We start from the raw sequence: 20,751 nt of genomic DNA, 5'->3' as shown, positions 1-20,751 counted from the left end.
TGCTATCCCTAGGGCTGAGCTAGAGAAACCAAAAATGACCCTCCCCGCCTGGGCGGATATTTGAAACTCATTGAAGAGGACATGGCATGGCTCATTGGATGGTGGAGAAGTCACTAGGCTGCTATCCCTAGGGCTGAGCTAGAGAAACCAAAAATGACCCTCCCCGCCTGGGCGGATATTCGAAACTCATTGAAGAGGACATGGCATGGCTCATTGGATGGTGGAGAAGTCACTAGTATGCCTGAGGTGCCATGCCAGTAAGTCTGGCTTGATGAAAATCTGCCCTCTGGGATGCTGAGGGAAGCTGTCCACAGTGAGGTGCTGTGCCTCAGAACTTGCTGCAAAGCTGCTGGAGGACCTGCTGGGGAGACCAGTCGTGGGAGGTGCCTCACAGCAGCTATGCCTCACTCCACTATGATGCCACCTGAGAAAGTACCTAGGAGGGATGCTGTCTGCCATAGCCAGGGGGCTGCCACATGCTGCAGGACCAGGGAGCTGGAGAAGCCAACATGCTAAACTAGCCAAGCAGTGGAGAAAGCTCAAACTTCAGGGAGAGAATATTCTTTATCCCTCCAGTGTCCCTCAAGCACCTTCTACTTACAATGCTTAACACGGTGCCAGCTGACAAAGGGGAAATAGTTACGTAGCCCTCCTTCGTCACAGAGCAGGCAGAAAAAGGGTGAATTTGGAGCTGAGAGGCAATAAATAATAACTGGCACAGCTTCTCAATTCATTTTTATATAGCCAGGAAAATTCTGATCACAAAACCTGACAAAGACTACATAAGAAAAGGAAATTACAGGCCAATGTCCTTCCTGAACACAGATATAAAAGTCCCTAACAAAATATTAGCAAATCAATTACAGCAACGTATAAAAACGATAACATATTATGACCAGGTGGAGTTTACCCCAGCAAAGCAAGGTTGGTTTACCATTTTTAAAAGATCAGTTAATGGGCTGCCCAGTTAGCTCAGTTGACTAGTGCTGGTAACACCACGGTCCAGGGTTCGATCCCTGCACCAGCCAGCTGCCAATAAAAAACCCCAATTATTACAGTTAATCACATTAAAGGATAAAGGAGGAAAATTATACAATCATCTCAACAGACGCACAAAAAACATTTGACAAAATGCTGTACTCATTCATGATTAAAACTCCAGGTGAACTAGAAATTGAGGCTGGCCAGTTAGATCAGTTAATTAGAGTGGTATTGTAAGACCAAGGTCAAGGGTTCAGATCTCCATACCAGCCGCAAAATAATAGTAATAATAATAATAATAAAATAAATTAAGAAACTGAAGGGAACTTTCTCAATCTGACAAAGTGCCATCTGTGAAAAATCTACGGCTGATATCATACTCAATGGTGAAAGACTGGAGCCACGAAAGAGAAATAAAAGATGTAATTGGTAAATTTGCTGCTGGAAATGCCACCTTAGGTAGAGGGGAAAGGGGAGGAATATCCCGGTTTCTCTCTAATTCCCACTCTTTAATCTCCCACCAGTGTTTACCATTGGCCGATTCCAAGCAGAAACCCCTTCTTCTGAGAATCTGGGAAGCAAATTCACAGGGCCAATTAGCTGCACTTCAGAGCAGAGCTAGGGAAAGGCAGGAAGGGGATCTGAGGGAAGCAGGTCCAGACTATTCAGAGACGTTGCAACCTACTGAGAAATCGCCATATCTCTTGTCAGAAGAGACAGGGGTTTGGCCCTGCACAACCAGGGCAGATCATGGCAGTCCAGTCTGTTTTCTTTCTACCCCAACTGTGGAGGGTCTCCTGCTGCTAGTCTGGCTCCTCTTCCTCATCCTATAATCTCTCTTCATACTGCTGCCATTTGAGTCAACAAGAATGCCTGAGTCTGACACCTGGGCTCACAGGCCAGTGTCCCTTCCTCTGTACCATGCTAGGTTTCTGCCTTTTCACAAAGTCATCCTAAAGCCTGGCATCCAGTTCTGCCCATCTACCCAGGCTCCATTCCCAGCTCCAGTCTCTGACATGCACCCCCCTCACCCTCGCACACACGCTTGGCAACCTAGTCCACCCCATCCCCCAAATCTTGCCTGACACTGAGATCACCCAATCAGCCGCTTTACCATTATGGGTCCCAGCAAGGTCCATCTGGACTTCCTGGCAGACTCCTATTATAACCCACGTGCTGCCAGAAGACCTTGTAATTTAAGCTGTCTTCCTAGCCTGATCCCCTCATCACACTGTTCACTCTTTTATTGGGACACTGACAATCCCCTCTGGTAGAAGAATTTTGTGCTTTGACTTTGGAGGAACTCTACCTTTACCATTCTGAGTCTGTGAGGTTCAGGTGAAATGGACCCTTCTTTTCCCCTCCCCACTCTCATACACAATATTCTAGGGATGGAACACAGATTAGGCCAATCCAAGCATCTTGCTCCTCTTGTCCTAGTGATTGGTTCAGAGATGGACACAAAGCCCAAGTCAGACAAATCAGAGGTAAGGAGACTCGTCTACACGACTCATTTTGATCTGTAAAGGAAGCAGATGCATTAGCAAGACTCCTCCGGGAGTGAGAGAGAATGTTTTTTTTAATTGTGACATAGGCTTATCCCAACAGGCTTCAAGCACATCTTTGATTCAGTTAGACCCATTAGACTAACCATTTTCCCTGGGACTTGCCCAAAAAATAGGAGAGGACCTCCAGGGCCTGTGCAGGCAAATCTATGGGGCTTAGGCTTATTTTTTCGGGGATTCTGCTCCTGCTTTTCCAATAATGCCAGGCTTGGGAAGGACTTGAGACGTCAGTTAGTGGTGCTCTATCCTCATCCCTTCCCATGGGCAGGTAATTACACTTCTGTTTCTCAGCTCCTTCTGTACTCTGTTCTGCTGTACTGAGACTGACTGTCCAAACCACATAATTGATTTGCCTGCTGACTTCCTATCAAGTTTTGACCAGATGGGAGACACTCAAGGGAGACCCAGAGGAAGAGGTGAGAAGGGACTTGGTCCTCTCTGTTTGCTGGTGTTTCCTGTCAATACAGCCCAGCAAAAGCAGGAATTGATTCTAAGCAAGAAGTTTCCAGTTTCTTTGACAATCTCAGCACCAACCTCATCACACCTCCTTAGCAGTATCAGCACCAGTTAATGCCCCTCCTCACGGGTCTGAAGCTCCAGCTTCTCAAAAACCCTGCTCCGAGCTTCTAGGTTCTAATAAGCCAAGCCTTCCCTTTGTTCTCCTACTCCTAGAGGTCATAGCTCCTTCCTTTAGTTATTACTCTGTGTTCCTTGGTATAACCTTTTTGCTTTTTCAGACTTCCAATACCTGCTTAACCAGTTCCTTATAACAAATTATTTCAGTTGAAGTGCCTAGAGTACTTTCTGTTTTCCTGGTTGGGTCTTGACCAATTCATCTATTGAAACAGTGGTCAGCAAACTTCCTTTGTAAAGGGCTAGTTAGTAAATATTTTAGGCACTGTGGGCCACACAATCTCTGCTGTGACTACTGCTATGACTCTGCTGTTGTAGAGCCTGTGAATGAGCATGGTTGTGTTTCAATAAAATTTCGTTTACAAAAACAGATGCTAGGCTATGGTTTGCTGGCCTATATGTTAAACCAAGATTTCAAATGAGTTATAATAGGTCAAAAGCAGGAAACCGACCCTAGACAGCCTGGGCCAATGAGAAGGCTGAGAGTGATTAGATCCAGCCTCTAACTTTGGGCAAGTCACAGTCTTGTCTTGAACTTTGGGGTCTTCACTTATAAGATGAGGGGGTGAGCTATTCCTAAACAATTCTTATGATGCCTTCCAGATCTAAAAGTTCAGCGGTTCTGTTATTATCTCCAAAACACTAAATCGCAATTTCTCAAATCAGCTTTCCCAGGAAGCAGACTGAGGTGGAGATTACTGTGCGGAAAGTTTAGAAGGGAATTCTTTTAAGAGCAATACCTATGAATGGGAAAGGGAAGGAAGAAAGCAGGATTGGGAAGAGGGAGAAATTGGGCTGAGATGTAGTCTCAGCAAAGGCTTCAGTCTACCAGAGGGAAGCTTTGAAGCTAAGATGGCACTTGAGGTTGTCTCAAGTTGGGGTGACAGTGATGGACTTCTGTGCTTTACTTTGACCAGTCATTATATGTGGGCTGCCCCAGGAAGGGGACATGACCTTGGGTCACGCAGCTATACTAAGGTGAGGCCACTGCTGAAGAGAGAGCTGCAGGCACTCGTAGAATCTGGGGAATAAGTCCTTCATTGTTGAAGGGCGATCTGGATGGGGCATCAGAGTATTCACTAGAGTCCACCCCTCGTGCTGCTTAGAACTCAGATTCACATCTTTGTATAAGTTCTGAGTGCAACTTCTCTAGAATTGGGGGAATAAGTCCTTCATTGTTGAAGGGCGATCTGGATGGGGCATCAGAGTATTCACTAGAGCCCACCCCTCGTGCTGCTTAGAACTCAGATTCACATCTTTGTATAAGTTCTGAGTGCAACTTCTCTAGAATTCTGGGAGGCTTTTCTTTCATGGGGGAAAACTTGGAAAATGAAGGCACCACCTAGAAGAAAACAACACCTGCTGCTGCAGCTGATCTTGAGCCACAACCAGTACACATAATATCTCTCCTTTTCTATCCAGTCTAGATGTCCTTCACCCAGAGATGGCATCTCTGCTGGTCTTGCTGGCTTACCTGAGAATATGACTCAGACCCTCATCCCTGTCTGATCCCCCGTCACGGTGTCCTACTCAGGCTGTGGCCACTGCACTAGTCCATTTGCCACCCAAATTGAGCAGGGGAGTTCCAAGATGCTCCCAAGTGGATCACCCGAGCAGCAAACCTATTACTCCCTGCCGACACTGTGTATCAGCAGTCCTGCATCCTCTGGGGATGAAGATCCATTACTCGTGCCAAGATGATGGCTCATCTTCCTGCTTCAGGGAGCTTGACTTACCAACGCCACATCCTTAACTTGTAGTTCAATGGCACTCTTGCTCTATCTCCCGGTACAGCATTCTCCCATTGGGATCATAGAATCTTCACGCCTAGAGTGATGGGGACAGGAAGCCAAATTCCCCCAGACAGTCAGTGATGGAAAGTAGAGGTGTGCCTGCTTCCACCCTCTTGATAGCTGCACTCATGTGTTCTACCCTATCGGGTATGCAACCCCATATTAGGAGTGTTGAATTAGAATGTATACCGCGTCCTGGAGAATGGTGTCCCATGCTTGCTGGTTCAGTGGTGCCTTCAGTCATTCCAAGGCTCTGTCAGGCCAGCAGCCTCTTGATGGTGCCACATGTGCAATGACCAGTGGATCCCATGATCACATGTCCACTCCCTCACCTCCTTTGCTACGACATGGGCCTTTTAATCATACACAATACAATCTGAACATTCTAAGGCAGAAAATTCAAATTGGAGCTGGAATGCCTAGGAAGGTCTCAGCAGAAGTGGAAATAGCTTTTTCTGTAAGACATAGCATTGAAGAAAACTGCACATTTTAATATTTCAGTACCATCACCTCCTGCCTTCTCCCAATCTTTTTCTCTTATCTGCTCTCTCCAGACTTTCTCTAATGTCCTTGCAGCATCCCCTAGGGTATGAAGAATGGAACATCAGGGACTGGCTACAAAACAAGATTTAGAGGGAAGTGCCTATTGTCTCCCTGCCCTGCACTCTAAGTTCTCATCACCCACCCTGGGTGTACAGTAATCTATGTCGCATACATTTGCAGAGCCCTGCACTCTTTGTAGAACACTTTGACACACAGACCGCATTTGTAATGACGAGGCTTTCTTTCACCTGTATGAAACATTCAACTCTCCCCCAAGCTCATGCATACATGGTGTCTTGCAAGCAGAATTAAGAGAGCCTTGTCTTGGCCTTTAGGACGTCACACCGTCCTGATCATCCTCTGCCCTTTCTGGCCACTCCCCCTCAGTCTCCTCCGCCAGCTCCTCCTCCTCTCTTCTGCAGTAAAGGTCGGAGTTCCTGAGACTCATTCCTAGGCCCGTCCCTTTTCACTCCATGCTCTTTCCCTAACCAACCCATCTACACCCAAATGCTGGCTATACCCAGATGGCTCACAATGTACACCTCCAGCACTTTCACCAGCAGCTGTGTGGCTACCAGTCCACTCACCATCTGCACTTGGATGTCTCAAAGGCACCAAACACATATCTTCCAGAGATCTCCATCTCACTGAAAGGTGCTGCCATCATATCCACCATCCACCCCCCATGCCCCATATCTGATCTATCGCCAAACCTGCCCACTGACCCCCTCCCGGCCAAGTCCACCCACTTCTCTCCATGCCTACTGCCCTGACCCCGGTCCGGCCCCCTTCCCTCACCCGGACGGGCCTCTTAGCTTCCCCTCTTTTCATGCCAGTCTGCTCTTCACATACACACTGTCTTTCCACAAATGTACATTATGAACATGTCGGTCCCCAGCTCAAAACCACTTAGTGGCTTTCTGCTGCTCTCAGTGTCCATGCTCACAAGGCTCTGCAGGACCTGGCCCTATGAGTGTCTTCATCTCGAACCTCTCTCTCTTGTTCTGAGCTCCCTCCACAAGGCCTTTACTGTATCAAATGTGCCATGCTCCTTCCAGCTTCATACATTGGTCCCCTCTCTAGAGCGCCTTCTCTGACCCCTGGATCCTCCTACGGGAAGCTCTTGTTGTGCCCTAAAGCTTGTCACTCACAGCTCTCATCAGGGTCGTCATTGTCTATGCATGTGATTGCTTTGTTGATGTCTTCCTCCCCAAGTAGCCTGACTGTCAGTCTTGTACAAGTCCAGGGGTGTTTTGCTCATCCCTATCACTGACCCAGTGGCCAGTACATAGTAACCCTCAGTAAAGCATTGCCCTTGCTATCAGCTGGGCACTATTCTAAGTGCTACTCATATATTAGTGCATATAATCCTAGAACAGCCCTAGGGGTGAGTGCTATTGTTTCCTCTTGTTATAGATAAAAGAATTGAGGTCAGAGAAATTAAGTAAATTGTTCGACATCACAAAGAGAATAAGACCCAGCCTGGATTCAAACCCACCTTCCTGACTCTGGAATCTGTGTTCTTGATTTCTCGCTATGCTGCCTCTTCATGGAGGGTGGATGATAACCCCTCTTAACAGAGGAGCAGTCTACACTTCCACAGAGCTGGAATTAGAACCCAGAGCCCCAAGGATCTTCCCACACCTTTGCCTGCAGTGACCCCATCAGCAGCTTATTATCAAATCATCTATGGCCTGACCCCAACCCTGGCTTCATATCAAAGTCACCTGGGGGGGGGGAAGCTGGCCAGTTAGCTCACTCGGTAGAGTGTGGAGCTGATAACACCAAGGTCAAGGGTTTGGATCCCTGTGCCAGCCAGCCTCAGAAAAGAAAAAAAAAATCTCCTGTGAGACTCATTAAATTTACAGACTCCTGAGCTGCCAGAGGGCCTACTCTGGGGTAGCAGGGACACAAGGGTTCTGTAATTCTTGGTTTAGGTACTTCTCTCACCACTAGACTCTGAGCTCTTGAATCAAGGTTTAGTGTATTCCCTGGACTGTCCAACGTGCCTGGCCCATTTCAGATTTCAGTAAGTGTATGCTAAATGACCTAAAGGTCTTCCTTTTATTTTTTCATAATTTTTATCCAAAGCTCTTTAACCACTCAAAGCCTCAACACATCTCTGTAAAACAGAAAAAGTTCTCAAAAAATAGTTTTTAAAAAACCTGAGAGATTGATGACTTTCCTGAAGTTGCTCAACAACCTTCAGACCACTTGTTCTTAATATGTGGGGGAGGAGGTCATGGGCCCCTTAGATGATCTAATGAAACTCTCACAGAATGGTGCCTACTGTCTTCTGAGTTCCAAAATCCTGGGAGCCCCTAGGCTGGGGTTAGGGGCAATAGGCACTACACTGAGAATCTCTACTTTGAACTAAGGAGGGAAAAGCTCATATTTTTCAGTAAATACGTGTGGAAAAAATTGTTGGTAATAGATTTCCAATTTATAGCTGGGCATGTGGCCACCCAGACTACAGAGTACATTTCCCAGCCTCCCTTGCAGCTAACTACAGCTATGTGATTAGGCACTATCCAATGGAAACACAAGCAGAAGTAATGTATGCAGCTTCCATGTGGTGCCCTTAAAGAGAAGGATGTGCCTCCTCTTCTCTTCCTTCATCCCTCCAGCTGTAACACGGACATGGTGATGACCATCTTGAGTCATGAGAATAAAACAAACACCCCAGGGATAGCAGAGCAACATACTCAATAAATGTGGGATGGGTTGAAGCAACCCTTGCTTTCGTGTTCCCTTTATTACCTAGGTAAAGAAATCAGAGGATGATTCCCTGGTGGAGTTCACTAAATTATTTCATTATCCTCAACATCCTCAGCTCTGCAAAGGCCAGGCCAATTGCCCACTCAGTTGATAAGTGTGATAATCACTCGGATGTTCACAAAGGTTATTATTTTCCTTGCTACCTTGTTTGGGTAACTCCAGAAGCAGACACTGAGGCAAGGACTCAAGTGCAAGTAGTCTACTTGGGAGGCAATTTCAGGAAACACAGGTGGGTGAATAAGTGGGGAAGGGAAGGAAGTCACTAAAGGATGAGGCCAGTGTTCACTGTGGGCAACTGGAGTTCAGTCCCACTGGGGACTCTGGGAGACAGTGGAGAACACACCTCAAAGTTATCCCCAACTGAGAAGAGCATTAGCATATTCATTAACCAATCCCCCTCCATCATGGGCTAGAGTATGCCTCCAGGGGAATTAACCCTCCCCGGTTACTTCCAGCATGACTCTGTGGCCAGAGAAAAAGCCCTCAGGCAGAGAACTGCAGGTGATTATAAGTCATAGCCTTTGGTTTGTAGAAGCAAATATTAAGTGGACTTGGGTGGACACCAGTATCAATGCTACCTTTTCCTTCTGGACACGTGATAGAATTGCACTTCCCTAAACTTTTTTGATTGGGCATGGCCATGTGACTGGCTTTAGCCAGTTAAATATGAGCAAAAGCTACACATTTGCACAGAAGCTTTAAGAGCCTGTGTGCAATTTACCACAGTCCTTCCTCCTGCCACAGTGTCTGTAGAAGTACATGCAAAGATGGAGACTCCATCAGCATAAGTCCCTGAGTGACTACGAAGAGCAGAGCTCACCTGGGACCCTGGGTAGACATATGGCAAGAGCAGGAAATAAAATTTGATGTTTTAAAGCTACTGAAGTTCTAGGGTTATTTGCTACCACGGCAAAACACAGCCTCCCCTGATTGATACAATAAATTTAATCCACAGTGATAAAACTGGCAGCAGAGTTTGTGAGCTGGATTCAGCCCACAAATGGTTTTGTTTGAGCTATTCGGTGCTATTTTACAGAACTAAACCCAGTTGTCTGGCTTCTGTTTTGTGTTGTGTGTGCGTGTGTGTGTGTTTTGATCCTAAGATCTGATGAACATTGGCCACATTCCCTCGTGGCAGCAATCATCTCTAGCCAAGTGGCTCTACCCACTTTAGATCTGGCATAGGCTCACCATAACATATTCCTCTTATTATGGTGGTTGCTCCCCCTCTTTTACATTACATAACCCCTTTAGGCATTTAGGTCTGTGGACCAATCCTCGGTGCCCTGTATAAGGCTATAAAGGAGTCATTGATGCTCAGAACCCCCTACAACTTTGGCTCTGCCACCTACATCTGAATTTACAGCAGCTACGTGTGTCTGCTCAGCTGCTTCCACTCATTTCATGTCCTGCCCACCTCCTGAAGGCTGCCCAGATGCCCAGGCCTCATGTAACCTTCACCTGCCTGGGCCCTTCCATTCTATCTCTATTGGAGATGTACCATTTACAATGTCCTTGCTAAATTCTCAACATGACACAACCCCTGTCCTCAAGGAGCTCATCCTCTATTGAGGGAGACACTCATCCACACTCAGGAAGAGGGCCCTGGGTGCCAGATGGAAGCAACACAGAGCAGGGACTCTGAGACTTGATCATGGCATAATAGAGAGAGATTTGGGTTCTGACCTGGCCTCTGTCACTGTGTGACATTGGACAAGTCACATTTCCTTCTGAGCCTCAGTTCCAATCATTTGTCAACATACGGTTTGGGACCATGTGCTAGAGAAAATCTTCCTAAGCACTAAACCTCTGATTCTTGGTATTTCTCACAACACTTAGCACATCATGGGTTTGTGCCGTTGTGCTACAATTCTTCAGAAAGGGGCTGATGTTAATTCCAATTCACTCAGGTTAATGATTGTAGTAATGAATTTCACCCACGATCCTTTCTTTTCTTTCTTTTTTGTTTTTGTTGTTGTTGTTGTTTTGTCTTTCTCATACAGCAATACTTGTGTTTGGGCTGTTAAAACCAATCTGCAGCTGCACCCACCAGAGGCCTGTGTCCCTACCTGTGGCCTCATCACAAGCCAACCTGGTCGGGAACCCATCACACTGGAGGTCGCTGCTCTGCTGCTGCTCCTCCAGGAACCTGCTCTTGGGAAACAGATCCAGGAACATGAAGGTCTGTCCGTGGGCCTGCTGCATGTAAGCAACCTTGTAGTCTGGCTTCTTTATTCTTATGTTTCTGTAATCCCTTTTCCTGTTGGAGCTGTGCTGCAGCTGCGTTCGCACAGCAGCCACCAGCATGTTGTAACTGCACCCGAGGTAATTCCTGAGGTCCACCCTGGTCATCTCCATGGGGATCCAGAACTGCACCGTGTCCTCAGGCTGTTTCCTGCCGCACCGCACCAGCTGGATGAAGTTCATTTGGAACATGCGGAGCTGGGGTCCGCCCAGCTGGTAGAGAAGGTATAGCATGTTTTGTGTCATGGCAGCCACAGGCCTCACCCACAATCTTGAAGGGCTTTTGTGGCAGGTAGATGAGTGTCCCTCCCATGGATGACTTCCTGATGTGTGTTCTATACAACTGAATAGTCATGCTACTATTCATGGTATTAAAGTCATGGGGGAGGGGCAGGACCTCCTAGGGTCATCCAGTCCATCTTCCTGCCTCTAAGCAGGGAGCAAAACCATTCCACGACCAGAGAATGGAAGGTCTTTACAGAGAAGATTCAACCTCATCTCAAGAGGATTTTAACTGTGTTTATCTGCTAGGAAAGACATAGTCATAAATAGCCTAAATCCCTACTTTTACAATTCAAACCACTTCCCTTGGGTCTAATCTCTGTGACTGTAGGAAACAGCTGGGCACCACCCTCTCATAATGATCCTTCATAAACATTTATGGAACAGAGGTAAGGTGTGCCCAATTGATCTGGGCCATCTTGGTGTCTGGGCAATTGCATTGGCAGGAACTTGATTTGTAGTTTACTGAACAGACTAGAAGCTCTGCAAAAAAGTGCTCCCTTCTACACTTCCATTTGCAGAGTTTACCCCACCCACCAAATAAGATCACACACTGAAGTCTACAAGTTCGCCATGGTTTCAGGGGGAAAAGAATGAATGAGCCACATGCACATACCACCAGCTGGTCTATTGATTAGCCTGCACCTCCTCCTTTGGTAGTTGTTCAGCAAGAGCCTCAGTTGGGTTGGTTTTACAACAAGTTCCCAAGTGGGTCCCGCAGTGTAACACAGAGCCTTAAACATAACCCAGGAAAACCAGTTTATAGAAAAACTGGGCATTTTCCTCTACCCCTGGACCCTTTGAGGTATGGCAAATGGACTTCATCCAACTGCCACCATCTCAAGTATATAAATATATTGTTTTTAATTTGCATGCTTTCTCATTGGGTAGAAGCTTTCCCATGCAGAAGAGCAATGGCCTTAACAGTAGGGAAAATATTTATAGGAAAAAATTATTTCTGCCTGGGGAATTCCACTAGAACTTCACAGTGATCATGAAATTCATTTTACTAGACAGATTATGCAGTCTGTTTGTAATATCTGACCTATTTATCGACATTTTCATTGTGCATATTACCTCCAGTCTTCTGGTAAACCACATAAGTGGCACCAAAAAATTCAATTGGCAAAACTAAGTGAAGTTTCTAATATTCCTTGGCCAAGCTCTTTCATTGGTATTGCTTAACTAAGATTCCACCTTATTTGGGAAATACCAATTTTCTGGATTTGAAATTATCACTAGAAGACCCATGCATTTAGAAAGAGCAAGATGGGACTCTGCTATGCTAAAAGGAGACATTTCACTTTATTGTCCAAGTTTGATCAAACTTCTTGAAAGAAACACTAAGCTGGTCAGAGAATCTTTCAACAGTGCCCTCCCAGGAGATGTAGATCAAAGACTTACATTGGAACTTACAACCTGGGGGGTTTGTTTATTGGAAATGGCACCAAATAAAAGATTCCCTCCAGCCACACTGGAAGGGACCATACCAGATGCACCTGTGCAGCTAAACTTAAAGGTACTGACATAAATTCATTTTTCTCATTTTTAAAAGGCAAATCCACCTGAGTGGACTTCCACCATCAGTGGAGATCTTCATCTGAAGTTGGCCTGTAATCAATTTCTCTCCTTCTTCTAGCAAGGACGATGAGGAGATGATGTCTGAGTAGACATCTCTCCAAGAAATCAGGACCTGGCCTGAACAACAAAATAAACCTTTTTCTCTATTTTTACTTGTTGCTTTTCAAGTACCTGAAAATGCTTCTCAAGGCAATTTATTTGGGGGATCATTCATTTGCTGAGGTTCTGAGTAGGTTTATTTTTATTTTTTTAGATAATTTATTATACATACATGTGGGGTACAACGTTGATTTTCAATAGTTGTGTACAGTGTGTGATGGTTAGATCAGGATAGTTAGCTTACTCATCATTACAATATGCAATCATTCTTTGTGTTTGCTGACTAATTCCTCATTAGCCCCCCTCCCTGCCCCCGCCCTTCCCCTTCTCCACCTCTAGTTTTCTAAAAGTTCAACATATTACTGTGATTGTTGTTTCTTTCTTTCTCTGTGTCCGTTTTTATTGTTCATTTGTTTATGGATTCAGTTCATGGTTATGAGTGAAAACATGCAGTATTTCTCTTTCTCTACCAGGAAATTGTGGTATATATATATACACAATGGAATACTAATCAGTCATAAAAAATGAATAAGCTTTTTCACTGGGTATGTGGACAAATGCCTTTATCCAGTATCTCTGGGCTCCCCTGGTAGGTTTAACCACTCCAGACTGATGATTAGATCCAATTACAAAACTCATAATTGCACGAGAGCATGAGTCCGTGATATTACAAGATGTTGATTTGACCCGAGATAATGTATTTCCGTGGGATATTAATGACATCTTTAGTCAGCCTGGGCATCGTCACCCTTTTCTTTTAGTGCTACAGGATGAGATGCCACAACTGTATATACCAAAAGCAAAAAAAGGAGGCAAGATAAGGTTGACTAACAAATATACTCAAATTTGGGATGAATTTATGTGGTTAATGCCTTCATATGGCCAATTAAATACTATTTACCCTCTTTGTTAGGAGCGAGCTTATCATACTCATGATACTTGGCCTAATAGTACAAGACCTATGGACTGGATCCCCTCAGAACAATGCAATTGTACTTTTTTTTTTTTCCTTTTTGTCTTTTTTACTGACCGGCAACGGGATCGCAACCCTTGGTGTTGCGCCCACACCGCGCTCAGCCAGTGAACGGGAACCGGTCTCCACATGGGATCCGAACCCTCGGCGGGAGCGCTGCCGCACTCCCAAGCGGCGCACTCTCCAGTGCGCCACCGGGCCTGCCCTGCAATTGTACTTTTAAATTACATGCATCAGACTGGTTTGCCACCTACTCGTCCCACAGACCAGGAATTTATTGGTTGGCTCCCAATGGAACACAATAAGTCTGTGGAACCAACCTTTGGTCTTTGTTACTACCTGGCTGAATAGGCAGATGTACTGTAGGTTTTGCTTTTGCTGAAGGACACGTTTTATCTAGTCTAGGTGAAAAAGGTCCTGCAAATCTGTCTATATGAAAAATGGGTGGTTGAGACTAGTCTTTCATCTGGTGGCCATCTTTGTTCCCCAACTCAGGATTGAAGATACAATTTTTTCATATTGAAGTATTGACTAATTTTATCCAACAAGCGTTAAATGATAGCCACCAAGGTTTAGCCTTACTAAACAATGAGGTTACTTTAATGAGAAGGGCAGTCCTACAAAACCAAATGGCACTAGATGCAATAATGGCATCTCATGGTGGAACTTGTTCCATCCTCAAAACTGAATGTAATTACTTACCAAATGAGTCCACTAACATTTCCTGGAGTTTACAAGAAATGACCAGACAAGTCAGTTCCATGTCAGATCCATTTCCCTTTCTTGGAATTTTGTTAAGTAATTGGTTTGGTTCTTGGGATTCTTGGTACAAATATCCCTTTGTAATTTTAGCTGTGACTTTTGCTGTTATTTTAACCACAATGATCATATTCAAACTCTTTATGCTTTGTATTAACCAATGGTTAAAAGAATTGACACAAGTTAGAATTAGGATAGCACAAAGATTAGATATGATTCATCATCCAGGAGAATAGCATATTCTCATTAAGTCTAAACCTGATCTCCCATGTTGCCTAATTCAGTTTTAATCTTGCCATATACGTTCTTCTTCCTCGCTCCCCTCCGATGTGGGATGAAGACTCCCTGGGACTGAGCCTTCCCAGCTTCATGAAACAAACTTTATAACTTGCTAAGGTTGATCACTCAATACTTCTGCTAGAAGATTTTGATCAAAAGGGGGAAATGATGGCAGAAAATCACACCAGTTCAGTCAAAGCTTTAAAATGTAGCTGAGAAGCCATCTTGCTGACTGACATCTGACCAATGAAGCAGGCAGGAATGTCTATCAACATCTTTACCTTGGAACCCTAGGCTTGTCACTTGGTTGGGACATCCTGTTTCTGGCATGATGATATATCACCAAGATTTACTGTAAGTTTGCTTTTGTTTGTTAAAATTTGCTGTTTGTGGCACCAGATAAAAGCTTCATACTAAGATAGCATCAATGTTAAACTTGCGCTTTCTTTCCCTACTATGTAACCATTGATTGATGAGATTTTCCAAGAAGAGGACAGCCCCCACTCACTCTTTCCCCTCGTCCTGTTTCACTATGTAGGCTCATGATTTTCACAGACCTTCGGAACACATCCAACTTTGTGGTGTTGTGTTTCCAGGGTCTATCCTCAAACTTGGCTCTTAATAAACTGATTTAATTCTTAAAAGTTTTCCTCTCCAGCCTTTGATTTTGGACAGCATTGTCACAGTGTTCCCTTAAGACAGCATGCTCTGAAGTGGGTGGCATGGAGGGGAAGGCACAAGAAGAACCACGTATTAGACCCTCTAGTTACATTTATTTTTATTTCCTGGGTGCAAACTTCTTTGGGGGGCATGTTTTCTAATGTACATATCATATGTATTCATAAGTAATTGAGCACTCACTGCATGCTGTTGCTGATCACTTCACATGAAACAGATTGTTTAACCCCTGTGAGGTAGGTACTCTATTATTAGCCCCTTTTATAAGTGAGAAAGTGAAGATGCCTCGGAGAGGTTGAGCCAAGGCTACACAGCTGCTAGGTGAAAAGATCTGAATTGGAACATGGGCTGTCTGGCTCAAAATCCCATCCTCTTTTCTACTACTTGATATTGCCTGGTATAGAAGTGCATCTATAATTTACAAACAAATCATACTTTGCATATGTCTTATATGGTACATAATATACTAAGAATCATGAGTATCTAACACATTTTGAAGAATGTGACCAAACAATTTTCTCATGGGGCTACATAGTCAAAAAAGTTGGGACCACCTGCTTTAAAGTCTAAAAAAGGAGAAATATGAAGCTTATTGCCCCCCCCCCCACAGCAGGGCTGGGACTGGGGTGAGCAGCTGAGATGCCTAGGGCCCAAAGTTTAAGGAAGCGCTCACTCTCAAGGTTGTGCAAGGCTGGCCCTGCCTCCACAGCTGTGACAGAGAGCAAGGGGAGGCTCAGACTCCATAAGAAAAGGAGGAGAAAGTCTCCACTATTTATTGTTCCAAAACCCTCTCATTCCTTGTGTCCCCATATCCACAACTGAGACATGCTCACCTCCAAAGGGCACCAAAGGGCGGCAAGATGGATATTATGAAGTGTGGGCAGTGGATAGAGGACCAGGAGAGTGACAAAATGAAGATTCCCTGCTAGCTAGCTGGAGTGGATACAAAGGAAGCTGAGTTCCAGTCTCGGCTCTATGAATTTGAGCCTCAGATTGCTCAGGTGTAAAATGGGAAGTAAAGAAATCCCTTTCTGCCTCCCCCACAGGCTATGTGAGTGTGTGAGAAGGTGAAAGGCCTCCTTCAAAATTCTACATGAATATTAATTCATGTTACTGAGTACTACATGGAAAACCACATTGCATTGCATTCTATTGCCTTTCAACTGGGTTAATCTAGAATTAATTCTTGACTCTCCCCACCTACAACCCCTGTCCCCTTCCTGCGAGGATATTTCATCCACAGTGACCTAAAGAAGTGAGGTGAATAAATTCTTCCCACTTCCACTGCAAACTCATAGCAATTCTGAGATCTTTGGGTTCTTACTGCTGCTGCCTAAACAGAACCTCAGGGCAGTGGGGGTGCATGGGGAAAAGGCACTAGGGTTGGAGCACAGAGGGATGGCCAGACAGAAAATTCTTCTGCCGGCACATGCCTGACTTCTAAAAAGTAATTCCCAAAGGAGAATGCCCCGTGACTTGGGCCGGAGAATCTTGGAAATGTAAGGATCACATTCAGTGAAATAAATTCACACGGAGGAAGTGAAAGCAATTTGTGTAAGGCTGAGGTAGGTCGCCCCTAACTTTGGCAATGAGAAGAGCTGATCCAAGCTCACACCGACCGTGGGTGGGGCACATTTTTCTCCAGAAACAGGCCTGGAGAAAGGAAGGAACTCAGTAGTCACACAGCCACCACACAGCTTTCCAGCTCCATCCCAGCACTGGAAGAAACAAAGATCTGAAAACCTGATATTGGCAAGCACGACTGACCGTCGCTGAGTGCCATGGTGGCCCAAAGGTCGTCTGTGCCCCAAGAGTTGAAAGATGGAGGGCGCAGAGATTGGCTTCCTAAACCCTCACTGCCAAATGGGTCTTTCCCCACTCCCATTACTGCCCCCAGCCCTTCAACTGTTGGTAAAAAAAAAAAAAAAAAAAAAAAAAAAAAAAACTCATTGCCAGAAACAGATCCAAGGTGTGTTGGAAGAGGGGGTTGCACTCTCCCTGGGGTTACTCCACTCACAGTGGAAGACCCATCGATGTCCAAGACTTACAAACTTTGCAAACTTGAAAAGTAAATTACAAAGTATTCTCGTCCCCCCGCCCCTCCTGCCCCATTAAGGCTTGACTTTCTCTTTTAATAGGTGAGAAACAGAGTCCCAAGGAAACAACTTGCTTACAATGGCACAGGGAGAGTGGACAGTGGCAGAGCCAGTTCCTTCCCCGCCCCCCTCCACCAGCATTCTTTCCGTCACGTTTTGTCACCGAAGCCCAGCTCAGAGAACTTGCATCTGACACGCAAAGGAGACAAGGGGGCAGGAAAAGTGTGCCAAATGGACTCCTCTCGGTGTACGGGCCGGTCCTTTGTGCGCCTCGGGAGAATTCCAATTTCTAGGAATCCCTGGAGGACCGAGGCGTTAAAAAGCCCAAGGTCAAGGGAGGGCCAGAGATTAGACAATACACAGCGGGCACCTCCAGACCTTCTTGCGCTCTCCGCTCCTCCCAGGGGCCCCTTTCCCGGCCTCCTTTCGGTCCGCGCTCTGCGCCCGCAGCCCTGCGCTCTCCTGCGCCACCGCGCCAAAGGGCAAGCGCCTAGTTGGAGCCTCCCTGAGGTGGCCTCGTCGCCCCCGCAGGCCTCCGTTGTTTATTCCTTTCTGGGGAGGGAAAATCACACAGCCTGTTGTTTCCCCAGCCCGGCGGGCGCGGAGCGGGACATATGTGCATCTTGCGTTCTGCATCTGTGTTCTCGGCTGCGTTTTCTGTGGGTGCCTGCGAGTGTGTGTGTGTTTGGGGCCGGGCGCTAGGAACAAACGTGCATCTGTTAAATTTTGACAATAAACTCCTACAGCGAAGCTGCCAAGATTGAAGCGCCGGGTGGGGGCGGAAGACAGAGGGGGCGGAGGAGAGCTGAAGTCTCAAAAGGCGAGGCCAAAGCGCTGGGCCCAGGTATTATGCCGGGAGAAGGTGAGGAGAGCAGCTGCTCCTTCTCGCGGGGTGTGTATGGGAGCGAGGGTGCATGTGTCCCTGCGGAGAGTACACACCGATCTGCTCAACATATGTCACCACAAATCACAGTATCTCGCCCTCCTCCCACCCCCCTCTCCAGGCGCAGCTCCTGACCCAGCGCAGGGCAGAGAGGCGCTGAGAAGAGGCGCCGCTTCGACAGGTGTCTCCATGCGCAATGCACCTTTTCACGCATTCACCGTCTCAGCCGCCACCGGGAATAATGTGGACACTTTGTTTCCAGGCGCTGCGCGCGAGCTGCGGACGGCGGGGGAGGCGGCCCTGGCCACGGAGGGGGGTCTGGAAATAAAGACCTCGGGCTCTCCTGAGCACCCGGGCCCTCTCCTCCCTTTGTTTGAGGACTCCCTGGGCCGGAGCTCCCTCGTGCGCCCTGGGGGGTGGCATATGGCGCCCTCTCACCTACCCAAGAAAAAGAACCAGCCACCCATTCAAGAGCGCACGAGATCTCTGGGCCTGGGGAGGGGGAGACTGAGGGAATGGCTTCTCTACGAAAGCGGCTGAGCAGCCCGCCTTATCTCTCCCCACCCCACCTCCACCATCCCTTCAGCTGGCACAGCAGCCGTTGGGTGGGGAGCAGCGCGTTGGGCAGCACCAGCCTGCGGAAGCGCCCCAGCTCCTGGCAGATGGAAATACGGGGCTGGTGAGCCCCTGGAGACCATATGCTTTCAATAAAAGAAGACAAATAGGACCGAGATAGGCCTTGCAGCCAACCTGTTATAAATGAGTGGCAATTGGGCCAATGTACACGGGGGCAGGGCCCCCGGGGGGGAGGCCTGCTCCGTGCCAAATCCATGTGTCAGCTTCTGGGACAGGTGTGCCCAGGGGCCAGGGGCCAGGTCTCCCCCCTCCGGGTTTATCACGGCAAAGGTAATATTGTGCTAACTATGAGTAAACAGTCATTGTGAAAATGAGGGAGAGTTTATCAGAGGCGAACTAGTTGTGGGGTGGCTTAACAATAAAGTTGCCCGCCTTGGGAGCAGGTGACGGCTGTCTGCGCTGACTCCCGCGGTAGATGTTTTCCAAAGCACTCCACTTTACAATCTCTTGTAATTATTTATTAAACGAAATCTATTTATTATTATTTTAGCAAACACTGGAGACAGGTGGGGCTTTCTTTTCGTCGTCTCCTTTTGTTTGAAGGGCTGTTTGAAGTGGCCAGTCTCGCCCGGGCAGCTCGCTCGCCAGATTTTTGTCTTCCCCTCTTTCAGTGCAGAGGCGAAGGCGAGAGAAAGAAGCCCCCTCCTCTGGCAAGTCATTAGCTATTCAGCTTCTCTTTGCCCCCCTCCCTCCCCGCTCCATTCTCAAAGAGCCCCCAGGCAATGCTAAGATTCCCCCTGCCGACAGGAAGGAGGCTGGGCGGGCCACTGCCTTCCCTCTTTTCCAAACTGCCCAGGGTCTCCTAGCGTCTGGCTGTCGCCTCTCTCTTCAATCCCCTCAGCCTCCAGGCAAGCCTAGATATCAGGGGGCTGAGGGACGCGGGGGTCCTGAAGGCTTTAGAGGCGGTGGATGTGCAAGGGCTGCAGGAATGGGCTCTGCTCTTCCGCGGGAAGAGCTATTTCACAAACACAGCCAGCGCGCACGGAGTCATCACCGCCTGCGCCTTCGCAGCCCAAAGCAAGGCAATTAAGTTTAGAGAGGAATCTGTGAGTCCCCTGCAGTTGAGAGGGAGGGCATGCATCCTCATCTCTAATCCTCTGGGACTCGTCGACCTCAGGCTCAGGCCTTCCGGCCAGAAGAGGGGACGTGAGGAGTCCTTGCGTCCAGCAAGGAGGCAGTTGGCCCAGGCTGCTGTGCGCTCCTCTCTCTGACTGCTTTTTGCGCAAAGCGGGAGTGACGGCAGCCTGCAAACCCTGGAGGACCCTGAGCCAGAGGGGGTTAAGGGAGGCTGAATAGGAATTCCAAGCGAGTCTCAGAATTTTCTACCAATGAAGAAAGTTTGCAAGAATCCCCAGAATCTCCCCTGGCGCAGGAAGTTCACTCTGCAGCTTTTGCCAGTACCCATTAGCCACACGGAGAGGGCTTCAAGCAGGGCGAGTCCCAGTACCATCTAAGGTCCACCGCCAGATGAGAGTCACGGCTGTGGGCTGCTTCAGACCTCCAGGAAGCCGTGGGGCGCTTGAATCTCTCACCGCCAGGACTCCCTCCACGGGGTCTGGCTGGGTTCCGGGATCCTACGGAAGCATGCTTGAGTTTCCTCTCCCACGTCCTAATTTGCAGGGGCGTAAATCAAGCAAGACTGGGATATGGGGCCGAAAAGTGGAAAGATAGAGCATGAGTGAACGCTGGCTCCCCTTGGCTGGGAGATGGGGCCATTACTCCTTTTCCTCACAGACTCAGAACTCCCTTTGTTTTCTGCATTTTGGAGTCTCTTGTTTTGCCTTGAAAAAATATTTTCCCCCAAATCAAGGAGAAGCAGCTGGTGCAAGGGAAAATCAAGGACTAGGGGTCTTAGGATCTGAGTTCTGTGTGGTTCTAATAGAACTTGCTGGGTGACCTTGGACGAGTCACTTCCCCTCTCTGGGCCTTGACTTTTCCATCTGTAAAG

The 20,751-nt window shown here is 47.1% G+C and overlaps 1 pseudogene; it reads right to left on the bottom strand.

Annotated features, from left to right (window-relative positions):
* LOC103606534 overlaps positions 1–10,771 on the bottom strand; it is a 34,579-nt pseudogene extending 23,808 nt beyond the window's left edge.
* Positions 10,772–20,751: the final 9,980 nt, after the last annotated feature.

This window comes from Galeopterus variegatus, unplaced genomic scaffold (genome assembly GCF_000696425.1).
Source record: "Galeopterus variegatus unplaced genomic scaffold, G_variegatus-3.0.2 Scaffold6659, whole genome shotgun sequence".
In the NCBI taxonomy this organism is placed as follows: Eukaryota; Metazoa; Chordata; class Mammalia; order Dermoptera; family Cynocephalidae; genus Galeopterus; species Galeopterus variegatus.
The sequence above is the reverse complement of the archived record's forward strand: the minus strand, read 5'-3'. Positions and strand labels throughout refer to the sequence as shown.